The 26729-nt window shown below is 40.1% G+C and overlaps 1 protein-coding gene across 3 annotated transcripts in view; it reads right to left on the reverse strand.

Moving 5' to 3' along the window:
• Positions 1 to 26729, reverse strand: part of LOC121672837 (tomoregulin-1-like) — a 111491-nt gene that overhangs the window by 61100 nt on the left and 23662 nt on the right. The window lies entirely within an intron of this gene.

Below are 26729 nucleotides of genomic sequence, written 5' to 3' on the forward strand. Positions count from 1 at the left end.
CCCAAATAGGGGACCAATTCTCACTATAAAAAAATGTAGACAATAAAGACAGTAGCAAATCTGAAGAAAGAAAGCATTTATATGAAAATGCAATTATGCAACAAGAGTCTACTTCATATACCCTTGAACTTATAGGCAATGATGGGTCAGTAGATCTGTCTTTGGAAGCACTGACTGCAAATAAACTGTATTTTCTACACGCATGGGTAAAAGTTATGCTTGTATTGTGAGTGTTATAGAGCTGAAACAACTTTTCTTGCCCAAGTTGAGCACAAATTAATCTGAGTAGCAAGTCAGTGACATTCTCTGAATCTGTCTCTTAAGCCCTTTTTCTAACCTATTATATATGGTTCAAACAATTCTTTAGATAGGTTATTAAAAATAAATGTAACATTTCCCTTCCTCTTCCCAGTATCTTCATTTGAGATCTAACTCTTTAATGGTGTCTGAAAGCAAAGAACTGTACAGTATATTACAAACTACAGATACAAAAATACTGCTGCACTCAACATGGGAGAATTTTTTCTCTTTCAGAGTACCTGAATGTTGTACTTCTTGCAGCCTTTCCTCACCATTATGGCATTAGTGTCTGACATTTTAAATATCTCTTAAAGAATCTTAAAGATCTTGGGCCCTAGCTTTTTTAAATGGCATTTGAAGAGGATTCTTTGAATGATGCTCACTCAGTACTACAACTTGTTAATTGTATTATCTATATTTTGACTACTTTATGAATATATTGTTAGCATTTTTTTGCAATAGCTTCCTACTACATATTTTCTCTGATAAAAATGAAACACTGCATTTTTTTAATGTGAGTAGGATTTACACTTAATATAAACTCTCTCAGCTTCTGCATCTGAGCAGTTGAGACATGCCTTAAACATGTCTCAGCTGCTTAAGAAGGAAATGTGAGCACAGGGCACAAGAGAATCTCTCAGCACTCTCTAACCAGCCCCCCAGTATAGATAACCAGAGGTTCAGAGCTGCAGCAGCTGTCATGAGTGCTTCTGCCCTCTCATCTGAGCGAAAATTCGGATGATTTAACCCTCCAAAAATTCCCAGGGAATTCTACAAGTCATGGAAAGAGAAAATGGAAATGAATAATGGTTTTATACCTGGTTGCTATAGTCCAGATTATTTTAGATTCAAAATCCTTTGGGCAAGGATCCCTCCTGTAGGTTCCAAATGACTGAGAACAGAGAAGACTATGATGGAAGCAAAGGGGAAATCACAAACTATAGCATTAAGATTTTTTTAGTCATTATTTAATACATAGGACCACAGTCAGTCATGTGGAATGCACTGTCCACAAATACAATGGCAGATAGTCCATGACCAAAGAGCAAGAAAGAGCCTTAAGAAAAGACAAAAATGCCACAAAAACTAAACAGCTTCTTTGCCCGAGTGTTTACTGTGAATACTGGGGAGAGGTTCCTTCCTTACACACAAAAGCTTGGCACCAGATGACTAGTAAAACTTCCAGTTTCCCAATTTGTGTAGGGTTCCTGTAGGGTGTTTCCAGGCAAATTAGCAGAAAAGCAGTCAGAAGAACAGAAGTATAGCAGAAAAAAATCACAAAACAAATATGGAAGAGCCAGCATGACTTTGCAAAAAGGATCTGTCCCAGAGAAAACTGCTGGACTCCTCTGAAAGAGTAAAGGAGCAGGTGGGCAAGGGAGATCCCCAAATGCCTAAATGTGTACTTGATAAAAGTCTTCATCAAAAACTTCAAATAAGCTAATGCACCAAAGTGCTGTTCCCATGATGAAAGGGTTGGCTCACCCCCCAAAAACATTAGGCCATGGACAGTTACTTTAGATCAGCAGGATGTACCCAGTGGAGTTCAAGAGAGGTCTGTGTTCAGTCTTGTTCTTCTCTCTGTTCCTGAAAGATTGGAAAGGGTATGAAGAGTAAGGTGAGAAGACTTTCTGATTGAGTCAGGGTGCTAAAACAGATGGCTAATGGAAAAGTTGAAGAAACCTTACAAGACTGAATGACTGGGTTATAAAATGCCTGATGTAATTCAATGCAGATAAATGTAAAAGAAACCATATGGAGGAAAATCCAACTTTCTAAACACATACATGTTAGTGATACATCTTGAGACTATTATTACCATTTAAGAACAAAATGCTGATGCTATAACAGACAGTTTTACAAAAATGTCAAGTCTGTACTTAATAGTGGTAAAAACCCCTAAACTGAATGTTATGAATTATTAGGAAGAGAACAAAGCATAAACCAGAGTACATTATTATGCCACCATATAATCTAGAGTGCCTTTTTAATAATGTTTGCTGTCTGGTCCATTATTGTAAAAAGGACACAGCAGAATGGAAAAAAAGGAAGATGAAAAACATCAAACCTAGCTCTTCTGTAGCAAAACTATAATCCAAACACAGTTGTTTTCCTTTTCAAAGATAATCCTAAAATATGTACCAAAACTCAGGATGTTTTTCTGTAGCTGCTGTACAATGAGACTTCTGATGTTTACAGCTGTAAAGCAATTAGAAACATTTGGCTGAAAATCACCATACAGATAATAACATTATTATCCAGTATCCTTAAAGGAGAAAGAGGAAAAACTTTTTGGAAACTACTGCAAAGTCTTAGAGTGTTTTGTCACAAAATAAATTTAAGGAACAATCTTCTAAATGACCCTACACAATTTGTGTTTCTATCCACTGAGTCTCACAGTCTCTAAAAGCGCTGTTTAGCTTCCTCCTGAGATAAAGAAAAAACTCCAAACTGCTATTTTTTCTCTTTTTTTACTAAATGCACCCCGAGCAATGTCCATTCCCACTCCCACCTCTCAGTGCAACTCAGAGGAAGGCATTTTCTCAGCACGGACGTTAGAGAGGAAAAGAAAACATTTCTAGAGATATAATCCATGCTGCTTTGTGGTGCCCATCTGGCATAATTTTGGCAGCATTTGGGCTGCCTCCCAAGAGGCACTGGTGTAGTTAATTTGGTGCTGTAAGAGCACAACATTCAAGCTAGCACCACACTGCTTCTTTTACTGTGCAAATCCTCAGTCCATCAGCCTGGATCTACCAGTGTTTTGCTGAAGTGATTGACCATTTTGGCCAAATACATCTGATCAATATTCACTCCAGGCAGGCATCATATTCCCTCATCTTCCTCTATCTTCCCCACTAGGAGCCCTGACACAACTCTCCCCAGTTTTCCACCTCCACTGGTTTTCCCAGCCCAGGCTGAGATCCTCAGCACATGCTATTGCAACAGGGCAGACACTTGCAGTCTTCTCATACACTGCCTTACATTTGGAGGGCATTACAAAAAGCAGACACAAATCTTCCCTTGCAATGCTGTGATGCCAGCATGACCTCCTGAAGCTGGCCCAGAGCAGCCATAATGCCTCCACTGCAGGGAGGCAACAAAAACCAGAGCAGGTCTCAAAAGGGAAGTGGGAGAGAGAGGAATTCTCAGACAACTGAAGCTGCAGCCATGGATCCTCGTGCTTCACAGCTTACCTGAGTCAGGCCTGCACGTGCCCTGAGCACTGGACAGCTTTTCTCAAGCTCTGCTGGTGTACTTCACAAGAAAACTGAGACATGCTGCTTCTGGTTCTAAGTGTGCAACTTTACATGAAAAGGTAAAGTAACCAGTCTTATGATGCATGTACCAGAATAGGTTTTAGAATAACATTTTTAAGTTTTACTTTATGGGACACTTTATAAGCAGGTGATGGTGCATTTGAGGAAATGTCTGTGCATTTATATGTGCAAGTTTCCTCCATATTTCACCTCTCTAAAATTGAGTCCAAATGGCAAGAAAGATAAGGTGAGGCCTTCCCTTTGCTCACAGATAAACACAATATGATTAAAGTACTCTTCCAGCATTGTAATGATTCAGGCAATAATAGAAAAGGGTTGTCTCTCCTTCCAGTGTGGGGAAGATGGAATTCAGTTGGACTTTTCTCCAGCTTTCTGAGTTCCCTCAATGTTCATCACCTCCATATGTCACAGACATATCTCCGTGCCACCTGTGACACATTACATTCTAAGCCAAATACACTATCTAGGGATTTTATATGGAATAAAACTGGTGGGAAGGACTGAAGGAGAAGCAGGGAGATATTACGCATAAAGCTGAAAGGTAAGTTAGTGGCAAATATGAGACCATGGTTTCCCAAAGTTCAGACAAGAGGTCTGAAGTTTGGAGTCCTTATGGCTACAAATGCTTGTATTGAATTTCAGTATTTGAGGCACCACACAGAAAGGTTTTCATATATAAAGATCCAACAAATATGTAGTCAGTGTTATGTTACAAATGATTGAAACTAAACCACATAAGTAATGAAGATACTTTCCCAGCATCATTGCTCAATTTAAGTTACTATTGCAACTGCACCATGACTTAAAATTGTAGGGTCAAAGAATATTATATAGTAAGGCAGGTAATACAATGATATTTGCATGGTATAAAGAGGTACCCTAAGTGAAGCCACTTGAGAGCCTTGCTATAAACATATTTTAGTCCAGAGGTAAATTCTCTGAAGAGTCATAAGCACCTGAAGACAAAGGGAGTAAAATAAATAATGTCGCCTCAACCATAACTTTTGAATACTGGGAGAGATATTAAAATAAAATGCCATGACAGTTTATCAGGTGAGAAAAATGGCAACCTTTATGTTTTCACCTCTTTTTTCAATCAGGGTCTTCCATCTGTGAGCATGGCAGTGATTAATTTTCCTTTCTACACCTAGAGGATGTGCTGATTCTCACTGAGCAACCTATGTCACGGCACACAGAGAAAGCAAAGAGAACAACAGCTCGGTAATTCACTGAGCCCCACAGAAGAAAACATTTAGGCCTTTTAAAGCAATCTGGAGCTGGGGGGAGGGATAAAGGAAGCACAACTCCTAAAGGCTGAAGCAGAAGGGACCAGGTCAGGAAAACTAAAACAGATGTCCAGGAAAGCCTGGGACATGACTACCTAGTTACTTTAAGGCAAAGATTCTTACAGAAGAGGAAGATGGTCCCTCCTTCAGACAGGCAGCCTGCAGTGAATGGGACACAGCTCACCACTGTTCAGCAGCCCTGGGCTCCAGAGTGCCCCCCACCTACCCCTGACCAGGGGCAGAGTCCTTCCTGAAAGACTGGACTCACCCAGAAGCATTGCCTGGATATCCCAAAACACTGGCAAAACAAAAGACTATGGGATCTATGCTGTAAAGTCAACAGGGAAACAGTGAGATTCAAAGGAAAGTAAATAATGAAGTCTTTTTGATTGAGCAAATTGCTGGAGATATGCTCCACCAGGCAAAACTTGTTACAGTGCTCTCTTACCTTTTTCTTTCATTCTTAAGTTTCTTTTCCTTGCTTCCTTTTTTATTTTTTTAATTGAAGAATTTTTCAGGCTTGTTTTCTTTATATTAATCAGATTTCTTGGGAAGTTACTGTCCTGTGGTGTTAGGAATTTCCAAGACAGGAGAAACAAGTGAAAAAAAAGAAAATAAACCAAACACATTGCCCTTCTGAATGGCAATGTTCGAAGTTGCATGTCTAACAGTGTTCTGTATCCCTGGTGTTAAAAAGTCCCTCTGTAGATATTCACATTCCTTGAACAGTACATCAGTTATCACACTCTCTATTAGAAAGTGCTGGGGAACATTTGAAGTGTCCAACAATATATTCCTTTGTTTTCCTTTTTCCTGATGGGGCAGAACTTCAATATTAACCTGTCTTTGGGTTGCAGAGGGATTTTCAAGAGCTGTCCTTGGCCAATTTGCTCCCATGGACTTCAAATAAAAACAGGATGATGAGCATATCTGAAGAACCTATACTAGAAGTAAACTTGAATAAAAGGGTGAATTCTTGAGCCAAATTTGGAAGCTGTATCCACTTAAATTAGGAATACATTTGACATCCTGGTAACAATTATTTCCATATTTAACAGTTTGGGATGGGTGCTCAATTGAATTTTCTTTATGAAAATACAGGCATGGATACCACTGAGAGTATCTTGAAACCTCAGGTCTGAGAAAAAGAGCCTGAAAGTGCTCTGGTCAGTTCCAGGAAGGATGTGCCCTGTCTTCTCTGCATGTACTGTTACATGTAAGTTAAGTAAAGTACAAATCAATAGCACCATTTTAAAGGCTCTAAGATGTTTTGCCTTGAACTCTGCTTTTTCTCTCACCTGGCTAAGTATGGAAACAAAAGCAGGCCTTCACAGGCAGAGGAGAAAACAATGCATGTGTCTCCTTTTCCCCTCCCTCCATCCTCTGAAGGAGAAAAACCAGTATTCCACCTCTGAGGAAGCACTCATTTCCATGCCTGCCAGAGTACAGCTGAGAAAATGCAGTGAGGCAGAGACTAAGGAAAATACAAAACAGACAAAGAACATATTTCACCTGAGATCTCATACAACACACCTAACATTCAGAGGTGGGAGAATAACTATGTCATTTTCAAAAGCCCAGGAGTGTGAAGAAGCACAGGTCATCATTATTAAAAGGCTGAAGTGGATTGAACGCTGCTTGAAAAGCTTAAGAAGTCTTCTCATTTACAAGTAAGGACTGTAAATTATCACAATGCTTTATAATTTGACCCCACCTAAATAATTCAATATTCACTGTGTCTGATGTAAAGCAGACTTCCATTGCAAATGTATTAAATCCAAAGTAATTAATGCTGAAACCTGTTCTCCAGTAAAATAATGCAACATCTTTTAATATTTTCTTCCCCCTGAATATATGGTTATATTCTGGTTATAGACAGTTACAGTCTTCCAGTGAATCCTTGTGCTGTGTTACACAGAATGCATCTGAGGTACATTCTCCTGAGACTGGAAAGCTAGCATACAACTCAGGGTAAATGTCAGCATTTACTCAGGACTAGTAATAACAGAAATATGTGGCTGAAGAATGAGATGCTTCTCTAAAGCCCTAAAGATTTAAAAGGAAATGATGATGTTCTTCAGAGGAAAAGATGATGTTCTTCAAAAGTTCCTGGATCAGAATTGAAACCCAATACTAGTCTTGGAAATGGACCCTGTGCTATTAGAGTGCTTTGTCAGAGTAATTGCCAAGTAGATGTTCAAAAAAGATAGCTTCTAGCTAACTTGAAGGTGTCCAGATGTTAAAAATGGGTTTTACAATTCCCATACCTTTTCCCAAAGACATTATGTTCTAACTATTGTGTTTAATTATTGTTCAATCTCAGCAAAGCAAAGTTATTTTAGATAACTGGAAGTTATTGTGGCATTATCTATTTAGATTTGCTTGACCACCATCAACAGGAATAAAGCCATGAGACACCCTGGCCCTCTTGAATCAATTCAGTTCTCTTCCAGCTTTAAAGATAAGGAACCATCAGGCATTCCTACACCCTAACTACAGACACAAATAGCCAGGCATTGCTGCCACCATCATCAGCAATAATTTTTCAACACTGCAGTTATAAGCATGCACAGGAGCCAGGTCGCTTGGGAATGCTCCACCCTAAGGCACACAGGAAGTCTCTTTTTGAACCCAAATACAAGATACAGGCTGAAAAACCAAGATCTTAGGAGACTGAGAGAAAGAAGTGGCTGGGATGAAGGCACCAAATTTTTCCCAGGAAGAGCAAGGAGACCAGGGTTTTATCAGAGCACAGTAAAAGAGAGGGACTGAAGAGGACCCCTGAAGAAAGTGCTGATGGCGAGATGGTGGTACTGGGTTGAAATGTGCAAGCCAGGTAAAAGGCATGAATTGCCATTTGCATGAAGGAAATTGCAGTGTGGAAAACTAACGAGGATCGAACAAGTTGATGCCTCCCAGCCCACTGTTCTGCTTCCCCTAAAATTACACAGCAGAGCACAGGCAGCATCAGTACTACCTAACCCTGTACTTAAGGAGTTGTGACAAAAACTTTTTCAAAACATTCTTCCAGTCACTTGTTATGAAAGAAACTTAAATTCTGATTGAGAAGAAACTGTTGGCAACATTCAGTGGAGAGAGAGCTTGCCAGTTCTTCCATCAGCAGCATCTTACAAAGCATGTTCTGGGGAATTTCCAATGGTAGTAGAAGTAGGCCAGCCAAAACACCATAAATAAAATATGAAGGAAGATAAAAATCCCACCACTTGAAGGACAAGACTTAAGCTGCCTTCATTGCAACTGTGATAGCAAGAATTTTCTAAAACAGCACTTTTCCTTTGCTTAATTATGCAAAATTTGTTTGGTTGAGTGTTGAAAGAGAGGAAATAAGGGATAGCTTGTGTTTACCATTGAAAAATAAAGCAGTTTTCTAAGCATGGTGTTTCAGTGGTAACAGTAGAACAAGACTGGGACAACCTGTAAGGCTCCGGAAGCATCCGAGGAAATCCAGACAAAGGGGAAATTCCCTCTTGTCTTGACTTCAAGATGGAGATGGATGGTGAAGAGGGCAGAATTCCTCATTCATTTATAAAGTAAGAAAATTATAGCAATGTTGACGTACAGGTCTGGGTAAAGCAGTCACACTCCCAAATAAAGGAGTTTAAAAAATGCATTGGTTGTGCTAATGATAAATCACTCTCGTACCTACATGGATTGTGCACATGTAAATGGTTTTGAAAAGAAGAAACTCCTTTCACTTGAACCTCAGCTGATCTTTCTTAGCTTATGGAGTATTTGTGAGTGCTGCTGATAGTGTTTTGCCACACACACAGAGACTGAAAGCCCCTGAACTGACAAAGAGGACACCGGCTGCCTCTTTATTGCTCCTAGAGCACAATAACAGAAGCCATGAAAAGTCTGTCTCCTAAAAATTGTCTTGTCAAAGGTAGAGGTCTCCTTGTTCAAAAAAAATATAATTCACAAAATGGTTTTCAATTGTAGCTTTTCATTTCCATTCACATTTAACTGACTCATTCAAAAGAAATATCTTTGAATAACAATTTATTTTCTTTCACATATATACAATCACTAATATTTTGGCTTATTTTAGCATTCTGTTCCTCTGAAAATAAAAATGGAATGATTAAATTGAAACAACTGCTTGTCTATAAAACCTCAGTGAAATTCATCAGGAACACTCATGCTTACCTGTAAATAAAAAGACTCAGAGAGAGCAAAGAGAGAGTCTTTTTGTATAAAATCCCACCATTCAAGTATTATGCCATTATATATTGTGTCTCTTAATTAGAAAAGCATCCTTAGAGCTTACTATTTTATTTTAAAAGCAAGTAAGCATTTTTGCCGTAATCATAAGACTAGAAAACAAATCTTTGTGTTTTACAATACAAAATTTACCCTACAATAATTACAGAAAAGTGAAAGAGATGCTTCTTTGTTATCTTGGGAAAATTACTATAATCATATTGGAAATGCAATAGGTTTTCCAGTATCTGTTTTATCAGCCTCTCTCAGAACATTACCTTAGTGCTAAATTGAAGTGTCATTCCCAAATCTCAATTTATTTGTAAAACTAATCTCAATACCAAAAGGATATAATTTTTGGAATAGTCTTTGCAGTGTGAAAATCACAGAAAATAGGGTTAGAATACAAACAATACCCATAGCTGTAATCTTCTATTATCATGTCAATTATCTGGCATTAGTAAATGTAACTAGAGTTTTATTCAGCTCATGTCCCCACTGCTCAGGGCTGTGCATCTGACATTTGTGCATTTTGTCCATTTGCCTATAAGCTATTGACGTGTTTCTTGATACAAAATTTTTTTAAATTTTTTTTTGATGGAAAAAAAGGAAAATAAATTATCTGACATTTTCTATAATAGCCATCAGATGTTTCCCAGTAAACATATTATATTAAACAATCAGGGACTCTGAAAACCTCATCATCATGTCCATGAATAAGGATGGAGTAGCAGGCATCCTAAATTTACAATATTAGAGGCACAGACACACACCCTGCCAGCTGGCCACTTCTGCCAACAGTGCACATTTGCATTGTGGCCGTGTATCAGATGGTAAAACAGAGCCACACAAACCACTCTGCCTCCTTCTTGCTACAAGGGATCCACCTCCTCAGCCAGCACTCACCCGTCTGCATCCCATGAAGCTGTAGGATGCAGGATGAGGAGTGAGGCAAACACAGACAATGCTTTATGGTACCAAATAAGGGGAACAGTGCAGTGCCAGTGTGTTTAAAGTCTTGTGTTTTGTGATGCATTTGGCACTACTTAGGCCGGTTCATACCCAAAGAATAAAAAAGCAGTAAACAATCATGTTTGATGGTCATTTTTATGCCAGGGGAAGCACTTCCCTGTTTTTGCTGCACTGGGTGGCCCTGTGATTCTGGCCAACATATGTCCCAGACCTGCTCTGATCTCCCTGATCTTTCCAGGCATGGTCAGAGCCACTGTGATTGAGAACACTGTGTAATCCCACCCCAGCACGGGTGATGGGAAAGAGACCAAGTACCCTCTGTACTTGGCTGCCATATATGCAAGGCCCCTGAGCTTCACAGAAGAGTGTGGGAGCTGCTACATGACTCTCCTTCATCCTGCAGCACATCCTCAACAGGTCAGATGAAACCATAGATGACAAGCAGTGAAAGACCCCGAACCTGAGACATTAAGGTCTGGTTCAGCTGCTGGTCACAGCTGGGAACAGCTGTTCACAAGTTGCACTCTGTTTGGGTCACTTTGAAAGAAACCTGCTTACAGCTGGGAATAACAGTAGAAGTCACAGAATTGCTTTTCTGGGAGGCATGAATGATGCTTTTTTTAGTTTTTTTTTTCAGGGTTTTCAAATTTCTTTGTCTGGATTAAGGGCAGTTTCTGCTTCTGGTAACTCAGGAGTTCTATCACTTGCTACCAAAATTTAAGATTCAGTCCTCAGGCTCTTTCAAGCTCAGCACATACAGATAAATGAGTTTATGGGCTTTACTGCAAAATACTGATGTGGTTAAAAGTTAAATTCCATCTGTGATGATTTTTTGAACTGGGTTAAGACTGTTGAATTAATGTCATAAATAAGGCTTCATCCTTTATGTTAGAAAGGGTACACTTCATGATGTAAATATACATTTATTTATATATACAATTTTCCTTCCTTTCTGTTAAAAGAAGCTTTGTGAGAAGTTGCTTTTAACTTTGAGGTATCTCAATTTATTTAGATTTATCTTCTTCCTTTTCACAGTCCAGTAGCATATTTTATATTTCTGGTGAAATTTCTAACCATCTATAGCTATCTTGATAAGGTGTCAGATGATATTACTAATATCGCTGCAGCAGTAAAATGTTTTCCTTCAGGATTATACTATCATTACCATGTCAAATAGTATTTACCAGCAGCACTCTCAAGAAAACTTAAGTAAAAGCATGCCACTTCATCATTATTTTAAGCTTTGACATTTTTTCAAGCTGACCACAGTTGATCTTTGAGATAAGACATAAGAAACCTTTTAAATTGAGAAAATACGTTATTGCTGAGATCTATTGAGAGTATGAAGTGGGCAAAGAATTGTCATCATTTGATCATGCTGTTCATGAGAGAACTGTAAATCTTGCATATTTTAAAAGATCCAATTCAATTAAAAATTAATAACACTTGTGAAAATCAAGATATGTATCTGCATAATTCCTTTCTTTAAAAGTCCATCTTGGCTTATTTCCTCGTCTATTCCTTTCTTTCTCTATCACATTTTCATGAGCTTTTTCTGTGAGGGCTAGAAATATTTTTTCATTTATTACTTTTTCATTTGTCTTCTTGTTCTCTGATACTGTGCTCACATTATTTGGTATGTTCTGTCTCCCACCTGTAAAACAAAAGGAATATTATCTAGCCTGCATATTCCCAGTAGATGAAGAACAGCTAAGTCACAATAGAATGGCTTTGTAAAGGGCAGATCTGGCTTTCATAGGTACGTGGACAGAAGGGTGGAAAGAAAAAAAGAAAAGAAAAGAAAAGAAAAGAAAAGAAAAGAAAAGAAAAGAAAAGAAAAGAAAAGAAAAGAAAAAGAAAGAGAAACAGAAAGAAAGAGGGAAAGAGGGAGAGAAAGAGAAAAAGAAAGAAAGACTCAAAGAAAAAAAAGAGAGAAAGTCCTGAGGCTATCAGTAGGCTGATACACAAAATGTTATTTTTGATGTTGAATGTGAATTCCATTTATTAAGACATTCTGTTCCCTGAAATATGACTAATTTTTTGGCTGTGCAGAAATATGTGAATCTTAATCATGGATTCTTGTGGTCTGAGAAAGATAGATAAATTTGAGAAGACACTTTCAAAATAAGTGACATAATCTTTATTAGAGAAATCTTTATTTTCTCTCTCTCTCTCTTATCTTTCTCTCTCTCTCTCTCTCCAGAGTAGAGCACTTGCTTTGCAAATATTCAGATGAGTTTATATGTGCATTTAACTGCAAGCAAAACCTATGGAACTTTCCAGTGCACATCTAGACCCCCACCTCATTTCTAGCAAACACAATCATACCCCAGTGGTATTCCACTAAAACCAAGCTAGTTTTCTTTCACTTTCACAGTCAAACTGTAAAAGATGCACAAAGCAATAGAGATGATAAAAATCAGTAGTTTCTGAAAAATGTTCTTTTTCAAAATGTCCATTGTGATTGAAACAAAACAGTTTCAATTCACACCTACAGGAGAGCACATGATTCTAAAATCTTCACTACATCTGCTTGAACCAGTGGAGTCATACTCAGGTACTTTGGCACAGGTGTATTCTGCAGTCACCAACACACTGCCTACCAATGACCCCCTGAAGCATATGAGGGGTGCTGTGAAGTAGCTAAACTGGGTGCCAAGAGCTTGCCTAGATACGTACTCCATCTGCTGTCTTGAACGTTGCTTTAATCTCTCACAGTCCCAGTGAGAAAACTTTTTCACTCCCAGACTAAGCTCAGACCTCTCTGTTAGTCTGAACAGAGCTACAAGATGGAGAGGCAAAGGCAGCAAAGCCTTCACTAGCGGGTAAAGTCACTGCTCTCTTTCCTTCCAGAAAGCACCATCTGCTCTTTTAGTAAAGAAGCACTGTAGCTTACTATGATGCCATAAACTTAATTTCATCTAAAGTCTCGATATGCTGTACCGACCAACAGTACAAACAGGGGATGCCATGCTGCTACCAAGCTGTGCATGAACTACTGGTAATGAATAGGCAGAGCTAGAGGGACACCAAATGCGTAATGCCCGGGTAATTCAAGGATAAACATCATGTCCCTGGGGATTCACGCAACACCTTTGCCAAATGTTTCATCTAATATGGAACAGAATCTGAGGGGGGAAAAAATCACTCCATTCCTCCTGTAATGGAGTCACACTCATGCTCACGTCTTGAATCCATGTGTTACCCTGCAAAGCCTCCTCTTCCCCGGCATGCCTGAGAGATTCTGGAGGTGTTTTTCATAACCAGCTCCTTTAACAGCATGCTGGAGTAGAAGTTTAGCTACCAAACCACTGGCTTCTACCTGTTATAGGGTATTTGAGGGGTCTGCATGGGGCTGAAAGCAAGGCGTGGGATTCCCAGGAATACCAAAAGGGGGCAGTACTTTAAATGCAGGTAGGCATCCTGAGATGGCAGCACAGATGCTAAAACCGCAGACATCCACTGTAATACCAAGATACCTAAATTTCCCACGAAGTAGCAAGCAGGGATGTTGTTACAACTGGCACCAAAACTGGCGCTCTGTGTGCGAGGTACTTGTCATAATTTTCAATATCTAACAGTAGGCAGACACCTTCAGCGACGGGAAAACCACTCAAGAGATCCTGAAATACGTTAGAGCCAGTTAAAAACTCACTGACAGCAAGAGGCAGTGAAAAAAAATTGCTCCCAGTAACAGTGGAAATACTTCATGCTGAAAAACGAACTTGTTATCATCTCACACAGAAGATGTGATAGCCATCCCACGTCTCCAAGTACACTTGCTACACAAAATGTCCTGTCTCTCCTGACTGAAGCCCAACCATCCATTTCAGGCCAGAAATTGCAGAGAAAGCATCTGCTGCCCTCGACAAAAATGTGACAATATCACAAACCCAAAGCCTAGAAATTGGCCCAACACTACCAATATTGCCATACCTATATATGGCACTACTTGTTGAACCTTTCTGCAACTTCCCTCACATTAAACCTGCTGTTTGTAAAACACAAAGCACACTGGAAGCAAAATAATTCTACGAGTTCAGAACTCTAGAGATCATGGCTAGAATCCAGTTCATTTTTATTAGCTAAGACTGTCCTAAATTTCAGTATTCCAAAGTGGAAGGAACAGGAGGAACTGCAAAAAAACCCTATTTGGTCTTCAGAACTCTATGCCACGTGTTCTCTGGAGCTGATGTTTCAGATGAGCGCAGGGCTGCCCCCAGGTACAGAATGACCATTAGCACCTGGACCATTGTTGGGCCAACCCTTCACTGCACTTTCGGCTCACTTTTATCTGAAATGAACTCAGTGCATGTTCAGCACAACCCCACCACAATGTAAATCAAAGCACAGCAAGTGGGGACAACTAGGGGATTTGTTTTGGACCAGGAGCCCCTTTCTGAGCTCAGATGCCAACTTTCAGAGAGATATCCTTGGCTGAGAGCCCCTCTCTCTCTCCCCAAGGGTTGGATGAAATCTCCCTGCCTTCAGAGAGCTGCCTCAGCGGCTTATCTTAGCTCAGGAAATGGAAGCTTTCTTCAGAATGGTGGCCTGTTGGTGGGAAGTTTTTCATTCAGTTAACAATTCTCTGGCCAAGACATACACTGCTGAGAAATATTAAATCTACAGCATGGAAGAAAAAGAAAAAACCCAAATCTCTGCAGGCTCTGCCAAGAACAAGTGATATTACCTTTGCTTCTCCAAAGCTGTTGGCAATTTTTGTTGTATTTTAAGACTTTTTCTTCAGAATGTCCAAAATAAAACCAGCACAGAAGGAAGTGCAGGAGAAGACTCTTCTGCTGGTCAGTGCCTCTGAAGGTTAGAAGGTTAACTGGGAAGTTAACCACAGGCAGAGTACCTCTGACATGCTCCCAGAAAGTCTGCTTTTTATTGGTATTCTTGGCTGCTCCTCACTGTAGCAACAGATCAGAGAAACCGCACAATTCTGAAAAGCGATTCATCCTGTCTGAATGACAGGTATTCATACTGGAGAGTGCCCATTCAGATCCTCATTCAAAAGCATTTATCTCCAAAAGTCATTCTTGATAAGATCATTAAAAAGCAAATAATCAATGCCTACCTCAAAACTAAATCAAAAACTACAGTAGCAGGTAAATTATTTGAACATTTTTCTCCATCTTATTTTGTTTGCACTTATTTCTGGCTCCAGAAACAACTTTGAAACCGAGCTTTTAACAGACACCCTCTCCTGAAAGGAGCTGAGTTTCTCTTAAATTTTTGTTCAACTCTTCACCCCGAACTCAGGTCAGACTGAGCTCTTCCCTGGTGTAAGGACACATCTGCCTGATAAAAGGAAGCACTGAGGACAATATTCATGAGTTACTTCACCTCTTCAATGAAGAGGGCAGATGTACAGAGTGCTCAGAATTCGACAAGAGAACACCTTCAGAAATTGTTTTACTATTCATCAATTAATTTTTACAAAGGACTTTGCAGATGAAAATCGGTTCTTGAATATGTGTTATTGTAAGTCACTATGAGGTGAGGAGCACTCAAATACAGGAGCACGGAAGAAAGCTTGAAAATTCTGCATGCAAACCTGAGTTGAGGAGCAGAAAACAACACTGTCCAAAAAGCAGGATGGAAGGTAGCTGTTTCCATAGGAGCTGCTCACAGATGAAAGTGAAAAAGAAGACAGAGAAAGAGGGAAAAATGAAAGAAAGCTACAATCGGTTAAGCCTTGCAGAGAAAAGATAAGGGCAGCAGAAAAGAATGATTTAATGCTAGCTAAAGTGATTACAGAGAACAAAAGGGCTTTTATAAATTCACTGTGGCTCTGAAGGGGGAAGAAATACAAGTGAGAAATTATGACTGTTAATAAATAAGGAGGGAAATAATACAAAATAGTACCGTAAAGTGGCTGAGCACGACTGATATCTTGAAAATCCCGAGTCTTTGATAGAATAATATTTTTCAAAGAGGTGCAGGTAATTAGGAAATTAGTAGATTCTTGTAAACATTATTTTCAAAACATTAAAAAAAAAGCGTAGAAAACATAAGTCACTTATTCCAGTGACTTAATTTCATCAAGGAACTCTTTTTGAATGAGTGGCTTTTTTTAGCTCTACAAAACTGGACAGCATTCATGAAGGGATAATATTGGTTTTGTTTATGCCCTTTAGCAAAGCAAAAAACTACCAATAAAATATATATATATAAATCAAGAAAACCAGTAGCTTGTCAGTAGGTACTACTGAATGTCATTTTGTCTCAGACAAACCTTATTATCACTGTAAAATACAATCAGTTTTCAACATAGTCCTGTGGAACCTACCACTGAAACCCTTTAAATCGCATTTTTCAATACAGGTGGAAACTAAAGCAAATTAGTAAATTTGAATTTGATAAAGCATGACCATCATCATGTAATATTACCAACTTAAAACTTTGTCAGAAGCAAAGATTCCGCTGCCCCGGTGAACACAGACGATGTGTGTGGACTGCAAGCGTGACGCCACTTCTGAAAGCAGAGATTTGACCAGGTTTTGTGGCTGCCACTTGCTAGTCAGGCTCTATGTTAGACTAAAGCACGCAGGTGATTTCTCCACCCAGTGGACAGCCATGCAGCCCATGCTGCTTGTGCATGGCTGCAGCCAACTTCCTGGCTGTGCCTTGTGTGCCCAGGCACTGGCACCCACCGCTCACCTTGCAGCAACTCTGCCAAGCCCTCTCCTCTGCAAGTCATACACTGAGGGATTTGCAGATACAAGGCAGAAAATACAGCTCAATATATCCTTACATGACATCCCTCAGGCAGCAAAAGGATACGAGTAGTTACCAGCAAAATAATGAAATTGCAGGTGACTACTGCAGACCTTATTGCAGAAGAGGAATGAAAGGGAAGCTTCAGAAAAATTAGGAGCTTTGTCTGTAATTTTCATGTATACGTGAAAAAACCCCCACCAAATAGATTAGAAATTGCATGAAGGTTTTAAGGCACTCAGTTCTGTACAAGAGGAAACAAAATGTGACCAAAAACCAGAATAAAATAGAAGACTATAAAAATATTAATTTATTTTAGCTCAGTGGAATGAGCATCCATAACTGAACCCTGATTTGTAAATGCAAATAGAGTAAACTATAAAATATACAACACGATTAGCATACTTCAAAGCTGTGGGAAGCCATTCATCACTGAGACAAAGGCTCCAACTCATTTGGAAACACCACTCAGATTTGGCAGTGGTGTCCTGAGCCAGAACTCAGTGCAGACAGTGGGGAAATCAGCTTTGTCTTAGGGACAACCAAATACTCTAAAGTCAAAATCACTCCTGGCATCTGTATGCCTGAATTGCCATGATTAATTAGTAAAAGCTCCTCTGACATTGCCTGAGTGCTTCTTAGAGACCTTGAAGTGCAGAGGAAGAGACTCCCCTCCCCAAGGCTGCCGACGTACCTTGGCCAGGAGTTGTTGCCAAGCAGGGGCATAGGAGTGATGGGCAAGATGACCAGAGCAAAGCAGTGAGGTGCCTCTAGTCAGGGCACGGGAGGAAGTGCAGAAAAACCCCAACTCCTTCTTCCTTTGTCTGAGAAAAAAAGCACTGAGGCTTCTTATGAATGGATGTAATCAACAACACCATCGAGGCTCTTGCAGCCTAGGTCAAGGGAAGAGGGCTGGGTGAGAAGGAGAAAGGAGAGAGAGCACAGCAGAAGCGGCTGAGCAGAAAGAGAGGGGAGTAGGATAAAAAGAAAGGGACGCTGCTTGGTTAGGGGAAGAGTTATGGGAGGCCTGAAGACAAAAGAGCAAGAAATTTAAGCTAGAGGCAGTCAAAGGTGCCAGCAGAAGGATTCAGAGAGGGAGGTAATAAGGTCACCATGACAGGCAAGAACAGGGATATTGACGGCTGCCTTTCACGGGGCTTCGAAGTAGGAGGTGGAGGCGTCAGCAGAGATTACAATAAGTGAAACAGGAGGCAACACATATATCTTGGTTTTTCTGTTGGAATAGAGACAAAAGGCCAGCCAGGGTTAATGTTTTTTGAGAGTAATTATCAGGATTTAAACAGACCCTAAACGTGCAGGTCACAGAGGTGGTGGCAATGGTGCTGAGCTGCAGATGTAACACTAGCACAGGAGAGAAAAGGAGCTTCCCTGCGCTTCCTGGGATTAGGTTTGGGGAGGGGGTTATGCTTAAGAAATAGTAATAAGAAAGAGAAGCCCACTCCAAGCCTGAATGGATGTTGATATCTGGTTGTGACAGGCTTCCCACGAAGGTTCCCAGGGAATTCTACAATCCTTTACTGTTCCCCATGCACATGTGCTGTCTGCTACTGTTATTTCAGGGAACAGCATCAGCAGAAAGTGATGGAGAACAGCAGAGGAAAGAAACACTACGAGAAATGAAACTCAGGTAAGAGGAAGGATCTTTGGTGAAAAAGAAAGCAAATCAAAAAGAAAGGAATCATACTGTGCAATTGAGAGTCTGATCCTGAGTCCATAAAAATGTAATGCTCACATAAGCTGGCTGGAGACTGGGGTATAGACGGACAATTGACCAAAAGATATGCATGAAGATATTGCATGAAGACAACCAGCAGAAGAGCAAATTACTGAAGGGCATGGGGGAGATTAAAAAAAAAGTGCCATACTCTGGAAATACATTTTTTAAGCAAAGGCAAGTGTTGCAATGACTCTAAGCTACCACAGTGAAGTGACTGATGGCAGGTACAAAGCTCAGTTCAGGTTATTTGTCCAGATCATTAGAAACCTCAGTGAGAGAAAGTCACAGAGAATTCAGGAAAATTATGTGTTTGAACAAACAGGGGAAAGGTGAGGCAGCCTTAAGGATTCAGAACACGACTATTTGTGGGGAGGGAAAAGGGTTTTTTGAGGACAGAAGGAATTGATGGTGCCTGCTCTGAAGAAAGGCATGCAGGCATATGACCTGAGTGTGCAGATGACAAACTGTGACTGAGGAAAGCAGGAAAAACAAGAAAATATTTCCAGCAACGGGTCCCTGGGTGGTCCTGAGATTTCTTCTGTGGAGGCACATGGCTGACATATATGCCAGGAATAAGGGAGAGCTGGATGCTTTAACACACAGTGCTGACAGAGGAAAATGGTAGCCCAAGGTTAAAGATGAACTGGGCAGAAGTGAGAGGAGAAGCAAATTAATGACAGCAGTGAGGGGAAGGATGAGATTGGGAATTAGATGTCAGGGATTTTGACAGACAGAAGGTCACAAAAAGGACAGGTGAGGATGGGCAGGTGGGATGGGAATAGGGGGTTTTGAAAGAAAAGTGGTGGTGATGGTGGTCAGATAAAGGAACTGGGTTAGTGGGAGGTCAGAGAGTGACTGCCTCCCCCTCCCTGAGGTGGAAAGGGTGGATATAAATGTGTCATTTGCTCAGTATTTCATGCCTCTGTGTCAAAGGGCAGGATCCTTAATAGCACAAGCATTAAAAAGTGTGGCAGGTTGGAGGGGTTTTTTGCGGGTGTTTTTACTCTCACAGGACAAAATAAATGCCTGTATTTTGCATCCTTATTTTTTTCCATGATTTAGTACAAAGCTCCATTTAAAAAAACACCAAACATTTAAGGAAGTTTACAGCTACGTAAACAGATAACAGCTCACCTTGATAGATAAAAGCATCACAGCATTTCAAATGCCTTTAAGTGTTGGTGTGGACAAAAGTAACTTGATTTTAAACTAGCATTATTTTCAGCACTTATTGTAGTCCTTCCTTGTTTTACTGCATTTCTGTTTTATTCAATAAAAACCACACCACTTGTCTGGAAATTTAGCACCTACACACCTAGCACGTTTTTCCTACAAAGGAGATGGATTGATAAAACCTCCCAGTACAACAGCAAGATACGTATTCTGCGCACAACCTCCTACTTCCTTTAATTATGAAGAGTGGGTGACATGAGTATGAGGTGGTCCTCTGGCTGAGGGTCAGTGTAGATGGAGTGCACAGCAGTGTGATCAGGAGGACATTATGAAGATCAGCTGGCACATAGGAAAGCTTACAAACACTTGTAAATGGGTTAAGCTGTGGTCAAACTAACTCTGGGCATAGAAAGAAACCTGTTAGAAGAAGCTTCAGGAAATTATGGAAAACACATTGAAATCTGCCATTTCGTTCACAGAGTTTTTGAATTTTAGTGATGTTTTTAGGTTGAAGTTTAACCTGTGAAGTCTTGTCTTTAAATACTAGCTGGTAAAAATCAATAACTTCAGATTACAAAAATCACAGCATGGTTTTATAAATGCTATTTTCTTGTTTAGTGAAAGTTAGTTGCTTAACTGAACACCAAATTTCTTTGGCAATCCTCTGTGGCCTTTCTCTCAGAGTTCCTCATTTATTGAGCCCCAGTGATCACTTCTCAAGAACCAGCAGGCAGACACTCAATTTTGCAAATGATGACTAAGTGAAAATAAAATGCCACGTTAGCAGCCTGAGCCTCCCTGACACACATTGCTCTGAACAAAACAGAAGATGTTGATCAGAGACTTCATGGTTGTATTTTGCCCTCTCAATACATTTCCATGAGCTGGATTAATATTCCCCAACATCGTGGCCGTCAGCTTTCCCACGCTGAGAGAACGACAGCATCTACAGATACCCACCATTGCAAGCACTCACGATTCCTTATCAAATTCACACACAGAAAGAGCTGCACCTCCTACTCAAAAACTTTGTTCCCTTAAAAGAGCACATTTCCTTCTCAAGATGCCAGCTGCTTTATTAAGACTATTTATAGATAAGTAAAATGAATAGCAGATGGCCTGTGCAGATTAGGATTTTGAGGCACGCTGCAACCCATAACGTCTTGTCTTTGACGTGGCTAACATGGACGACCAGGAACAGCCATCTGCGACCTGGTATGCTCCTCTCTGAATTTTCTCCATAAACAAATGCAGCACCGGCACTGGCTAAGAAGTATTGATCAGAAATCTTGATGGATTATTCTAGTTTTGATCAAGACAGAGGGAGGCACATGGCAAGGGAGCAGCGCTGCTGGGAACTGAACCGATGCTGGCAGATTTCCCCTCCACTGACTCACTGATGATTCTTCTCATCTTCCCAGGTGCCTGGGCAGCTCCCACATAGTTTTTCCTGCCACAATAAGTCACCTGAATAGTCTGCTTATTGAACAGATAGCTTTAAACCTCTTTACAAGCAGTCTCCTAAAAGCAGCTCTTAGCTTTAAAGAAAAGAACTTTGTGTCTCACACAACTAAACTTTTTTTAAAAGCCAGGGTGAATAGTTACAATGAAGGTGAGAATAAAACCTTTTGAACAATAGTGTTCAATTTTTAAAGGAAAAATTACAATGCTAATTTGAGTACAGTGCCTTTCTATTCTTATTCCACTTATACATAAACTCCCTAAATTACAAATAGCTTACAGGGGAAGCATTTATAATTAACTCATTTTCCTGACAGTTTTATTCTTGTATAGTATCTAAATATTCACTTATGACTAAGTTCTCTGTGCTGTATGGTATCCTAAAGGAAATTGGTACAGGAGACTGAGGAAAGTTGGGCTTGGACAAGGCTAATAGACACTTTTGTTCTGTGGACAAGAGAGAAAAGCAGATCTGGTTCATCATTTCAGCTGGCTTTTTTAACTTTAATTTTTTCTAAAAGAATCATAATTACCACTTAGAGGAAGACAGTTGTATAACTCAGAACATTCATTCCACAGCCATATTCTTTTCAGAGACTCTCTCCAGCATCTAAAGTCTCAGAAAGCTGTAAAAAGGCCTCAAGGAATTCATTTATTTACCTTCAAAGCTAAAGGAAAAAAGTTTCAGAAGGAAAAGCCAGCCTCTGCTTAAAAATACAACATGCTCATTCTTTAGATTTTCGAGACAGGAGCACAAAAACCCTCATCAGACTCATGCTCAACTCAGATGTGGCCTAGAAAAGAAAAAAATAGGAATAAAGGACTTATGCAGGTAAGAAGCTATTAGAAAAGAAAAATTCCTAATTAAACTGACTTGCCTCTGCAGTTATTTGCAGTAAAAAATTCTCTCAGCCACTGGATTTAAGCAACTTTTCTCCCATTCCATCTCAAGTGGAACAGTTTATGTGATATTCCAGCTCTGGAGTCACTTAATACCACTGATATCTACAAGGACAGAAGCTGATTGGGAAATCCATTTCCCCAGCTCCCAAATTCCAATACCCTCCAGTTTCTCAAAATAGAAGTGCATGCTTCCTGCTACTAGGAGACAGTGACGAAAGTAGGTTTCATCAAGAAGAATGATGGCAAAAAAAAAAAATAGCAGCAAGACCTGTCTTGATCTTATAAAACCTCCCCATTATACTGTGAAATTAATGAAATGCTGTTTGGAGCTATAAATTAAAGTTCCCCATATTCATTTTGGATTTCTCTGTTCCCAACATTTCGTTGCTGACCGTCTTGTCTGTTCAATTACTGCTAAGACTTGAGATTTTCAAGCTCTCATTACTGTAAACCATGTCAGCATTCTGGACTATATATTAAACTATAACTTAGTATCCTCCTTAAGGAACAGAAGAAGCAACCAAGGAGGGTCTAACATCCAAGGAGAAAATGCCTGTGTTGCGCTTATAGCAAAAGGACTTGGTGAGGCTGTCCCTGTCTGGTCCCTTTGTAGGGACCATATATTTAATTTTTGAGCCTTTGCTGAGGGCTGGTGCTTGGAAGTCTTGATAAGGTGCTGGTAGCTGACTAGCAAGCTTATTCAAACACAGCTGTGGAAATTAGGATGTGAGGTCCATACAAAGTCTCCAGGTCATGAAGAAATTCAGATAGGTTGTTGAAGTTTGTTGGAAGTAGCTAAAACAATTCCTCATAAAATTTAGGGCATAAATTAAATTGCTGGGAGATTTTCTCACTTCAGTTGCAGGGAAAGGCTAGATGGTTCTTCTGACTCTCCTTGCTGCCTGGAGGGGCATCCATGCAGCATCATATTTTCTAGATGTATCTGGTTCTTGTTTCATGCTGTCTCTTTAACAGTCTGCTGTCACCCCTTTCGTCTCATTTAAACTGACAATATCTTTATTGTCACTTTCATGAACATGCTAGATGAATTCTGCAGGTAATACTTATTTTCATCTGCTGGAACCATGTTGATGGCAAGGCTTTGTTTCCCCCTTTCTCCCCACATTGAGTATTGTGCATCATGTACCACTTCCTTCAGTAGAGATGCTGACTGGCATGTGAGTGACATGCAAAGCTGGGCACATTAACTTTGCGGCCAATTGACCAAATTTTGCTGTTAATTTCACAAAATCTGTACTAATTCTGGGAAAATTCACGTTGGCCTCTGATCAGGTCCTCCCTTGGCATGGGGAATTAGCTCAGTTTGCTAAGGACAAGAGAGCCCCAGAGAGGAATCGTGTTTCTCTCTGGCAGAATGAAAATTAAGGACAGGACAAGCTAATCAGGAGAGACTGTGTAATAGATGCAGCTCCTTATACAAATAATAAGGCTTCATACACTCCTAAAAATTCATGTTAGGCTGATGTTGTCCTGGGTAACATCACAAAACAGCAAATGGGCAATGAAATGAGTATTTGTGTCTTAATTTTTATTATTGTTGATCGACAGTTTTATGACCGACAGCAAACTTGATACCGTCTCTGGTGAGATTACGTTTAATTTGTGAAGGGCAACTCTGTTGGCAAAAAGACTTTTGCAAAGAACTTCATTTAGAATTACTTTTTAAAAATCATACATAGATATCTGTGACACTAACTGACTTATAAATCAGCAGCAATTGTAAATCAGGGATTGTGATATCTGGGGGGACATTTTCAATGAGGTGCTCAGATACCTCTTCTCAGCCTGACACAATTCAACACTTTTATCGATGGTCTGAGAGAAAATAGAGAAAATATAGTCTTCACCCAAATAAAGTTCACAGGTCATACAACAGATGAAAGGGTGAACGATGACAGAGAGAGGTTGGACTGCAGAGTGATCTGTTTTGTCCAGTAGCTTAAGTTTCCTTGAACTCCCAAAGGGCTTTTAATACCACACTACCAAGTCATGGGCAATGGTAGGAAAAAGAAAGAAATTATGTTGTTCATGTCCACAGAACAAGGAGCTTTGTCATGGTAAAAATGCCTCAGAAGAGGATTTAGAGGTCACAAAAATGAGCTTGAAACCTGTAGCTAACAGGAACTGACACTCCTGTTCCCACTTCCCCCCTCAAAAGGGAAGCCCTGATAGAAGTCTACTAAAGAGATTGGGAATGAGTGAAAAAATCCAGAATCTGCAAAGCAAAACCCCTGCTTAAGTAATTGTTGCATTGTTGAGCTCATTCATTACCTCCTAGATCAAAAGGCATGAAGATCTTTGAGGCAAGTGACCTGTTGGGCTGCCCTGGGATGCACTGGAATTACATTTTCCCTGCCAGCCACCACTCCAGCCTCTTCACCTCCTGGAAAACTGTCCTGCTGTGGATAACAAGTGTTTCCCAGGAGAGGATCCCATTTGACATTTTGAAATACTGGTGAAAGAATCCCGGAAACATCCCCATTTGCAGCCTTACTCAAACTCAGAAACAGCCTGAAAATTATTCTCAGGTACTATTTGAAATTCTCCCCAATTACTGCTGAAAGGGAAGATATTTCATTTTCCTTCTCACCGTTTCTTGACACACATGTATAGCTTGGCGCTTTTTTACTTCAAAAGAAAATATTTATTGAATGTTTCCCTGAATTGAGCACTTTTCTATACGACTATTGGTGATTTTCTACTCTTTCCACATAGTATTGAAAAAATATCGTTGTTACGTTGGGGTTTTTATCATCCTCTTGTGCCTTGAAAACATTCTGCAGTGTTCTTATGTCTGCTGGGCATTGACTTCTTTTCATTTGTGTCCTCTTGCTTCCTTTTTTTCAAACCACCACTCTTCCTAATATGAACTCGTATCAACATCCTCATTTTTCATTTCATAAACACGTATGTGTGTAAATACACACGCAGATATATATATATATATATATATATATACATACTTATACACACACACTCCAATGGACTAGACAACCTCTGGGGATAGTTTGCAACATAAATATTCCAGGATTCTATGATTGTGCACACATGCATACAGTTAAATAAAATAATATAAATGGACCTGTTGATGTGCATGTGGAACCTTTAATTTACCTCTTAACTTTGCTTCTCTCCCGTCTGCACCAGACCATGGATGGATAAGTATATTCAAGCTTTTGTTAAAGCATACTCAGCATTTAATCTTAAAAAGAATATGCATGCTCGATTAAAATAGCTTGTCTTCAGAGCCTAATTAGTATTATCAGCTTAGTGAAATTGGCTCTTTTAAAAGCCCAAGTTTATACATATGCACTGTCCTGAGACATACTTGTGTGAAGTTTATGCTTTCATCGTATCAGTCATGTACAAACAAAAATTATTATTCGTGCCTCACCAACAACTCCTTTTGTGTCGTGTTCCCTTTTTTTCTGTGCAGGGCAGTATTCCTCTTCCACAGCCACCTCTAGGCAGGGAAACTTCCCCTGGTTTTCTAAGAGCAGAGACATCAAAGCACTGCTTAACATGGACCCTTCAGCCACGTCGATGACATTTGCCAAGCACACACATGGCTGCTGAATCACTTTGCTGAATCAGGTGTGAATCTTCTTTCTGTCATTGCTGGGTTTTGCCAAAGCAAAGAAGACCAAGAGCCTCTCCCCACTGCCCTGGTCATGCTGTGGTGCCTCTCTGGTAGCTTCAGCCCAGCCACTGGCACCCACCTCGTCTCCTCAGCCAGCCCACCTGCTCTGGCTCTGCTCCCCAGACGGACTTAGAGATTTGTAAAGGCTTTCCTTATACAGGCAAAATGTAAACGCTGTTAAGCGCCCCACCCATCTAGGACTAGTAGAGGAGGAACTCTGCTCTGTAGTATTCAGAAATTTCAGGGACAAAGCTCTTGAACCTTGGCTGCTTGTGTTAAAACAAAGCTTCACGTATGCACTGAACATCAGTGCTCAGTTATCTGAGCCTACTGAGTTAGGTGTGTCATCATGTACACCCTCAGAGCTCTGTGGCAGCCTGTGGCAGCAGGCCCTGGGACAACACCTGCAGCACTTCCATAGACACGGAGCACGGCTTACACCTCAGGTGTCAGTGAGCAGGAAACAGCCTATGCAATTTCTGGCATCGAGCTCTAGCGACCTCTGTCTCAGCTTGAAGCTCAGGAGCTGATGATGCTTTACACAAATGCCTCAGCAGAAAGATGGCTCCTGACAGTAAAGAGCACTTTAATTTAGGAAACAAAAGAACAACAAGGTTTGGCTGCTGTAAGCAGAAGCTCAAACTAATTCAAAGCCCCAGTGTGGAGTAGAATTCACACTGAGGAGGATGAAGCACTGAGACAACGTATCTGGGGACTGGCAGACACTCTTCCTTTTCAAGTCTTTAAAAATCAAGTTTGGGATGTCTTCCCAAAAGCCACATTTTAGCTCAGACAGAAATTATGGACTTTTATATGGGACTTACTGGATGAAAGTCTAGACCACGCACATGCAGAGATCATGCTGCATGCCCATAGCAGTCCCTTTTGGCTTTAAAATTATATTTCAAATTACTTTCCCTCCCATTTTAGATTTTGTGACTATTTAAAATTGTAATTTCTCCTGGTTTAAAAAAGGTAAAACCACACACCCATGTGCTTTGACTGAGTTT

The sequence above is a fragment of the Corvus kubaryi genome, unplaced genomic scaffold, assembly GCF_017639235.1.
Source record: "Corvus kubaryi isolate FWS band 111438036 unplaced genomic scaffold, C.kubaryi_AGA036_p1.0 64999, whole genome shotgun sequence".
NCBI classification, from domain to species: domain Eukaryota; kingdom Metazoa; phylum Chordata; class Aves; order Passeriformes; family Corvidae; genus Corvus; species Corvus kubaryi.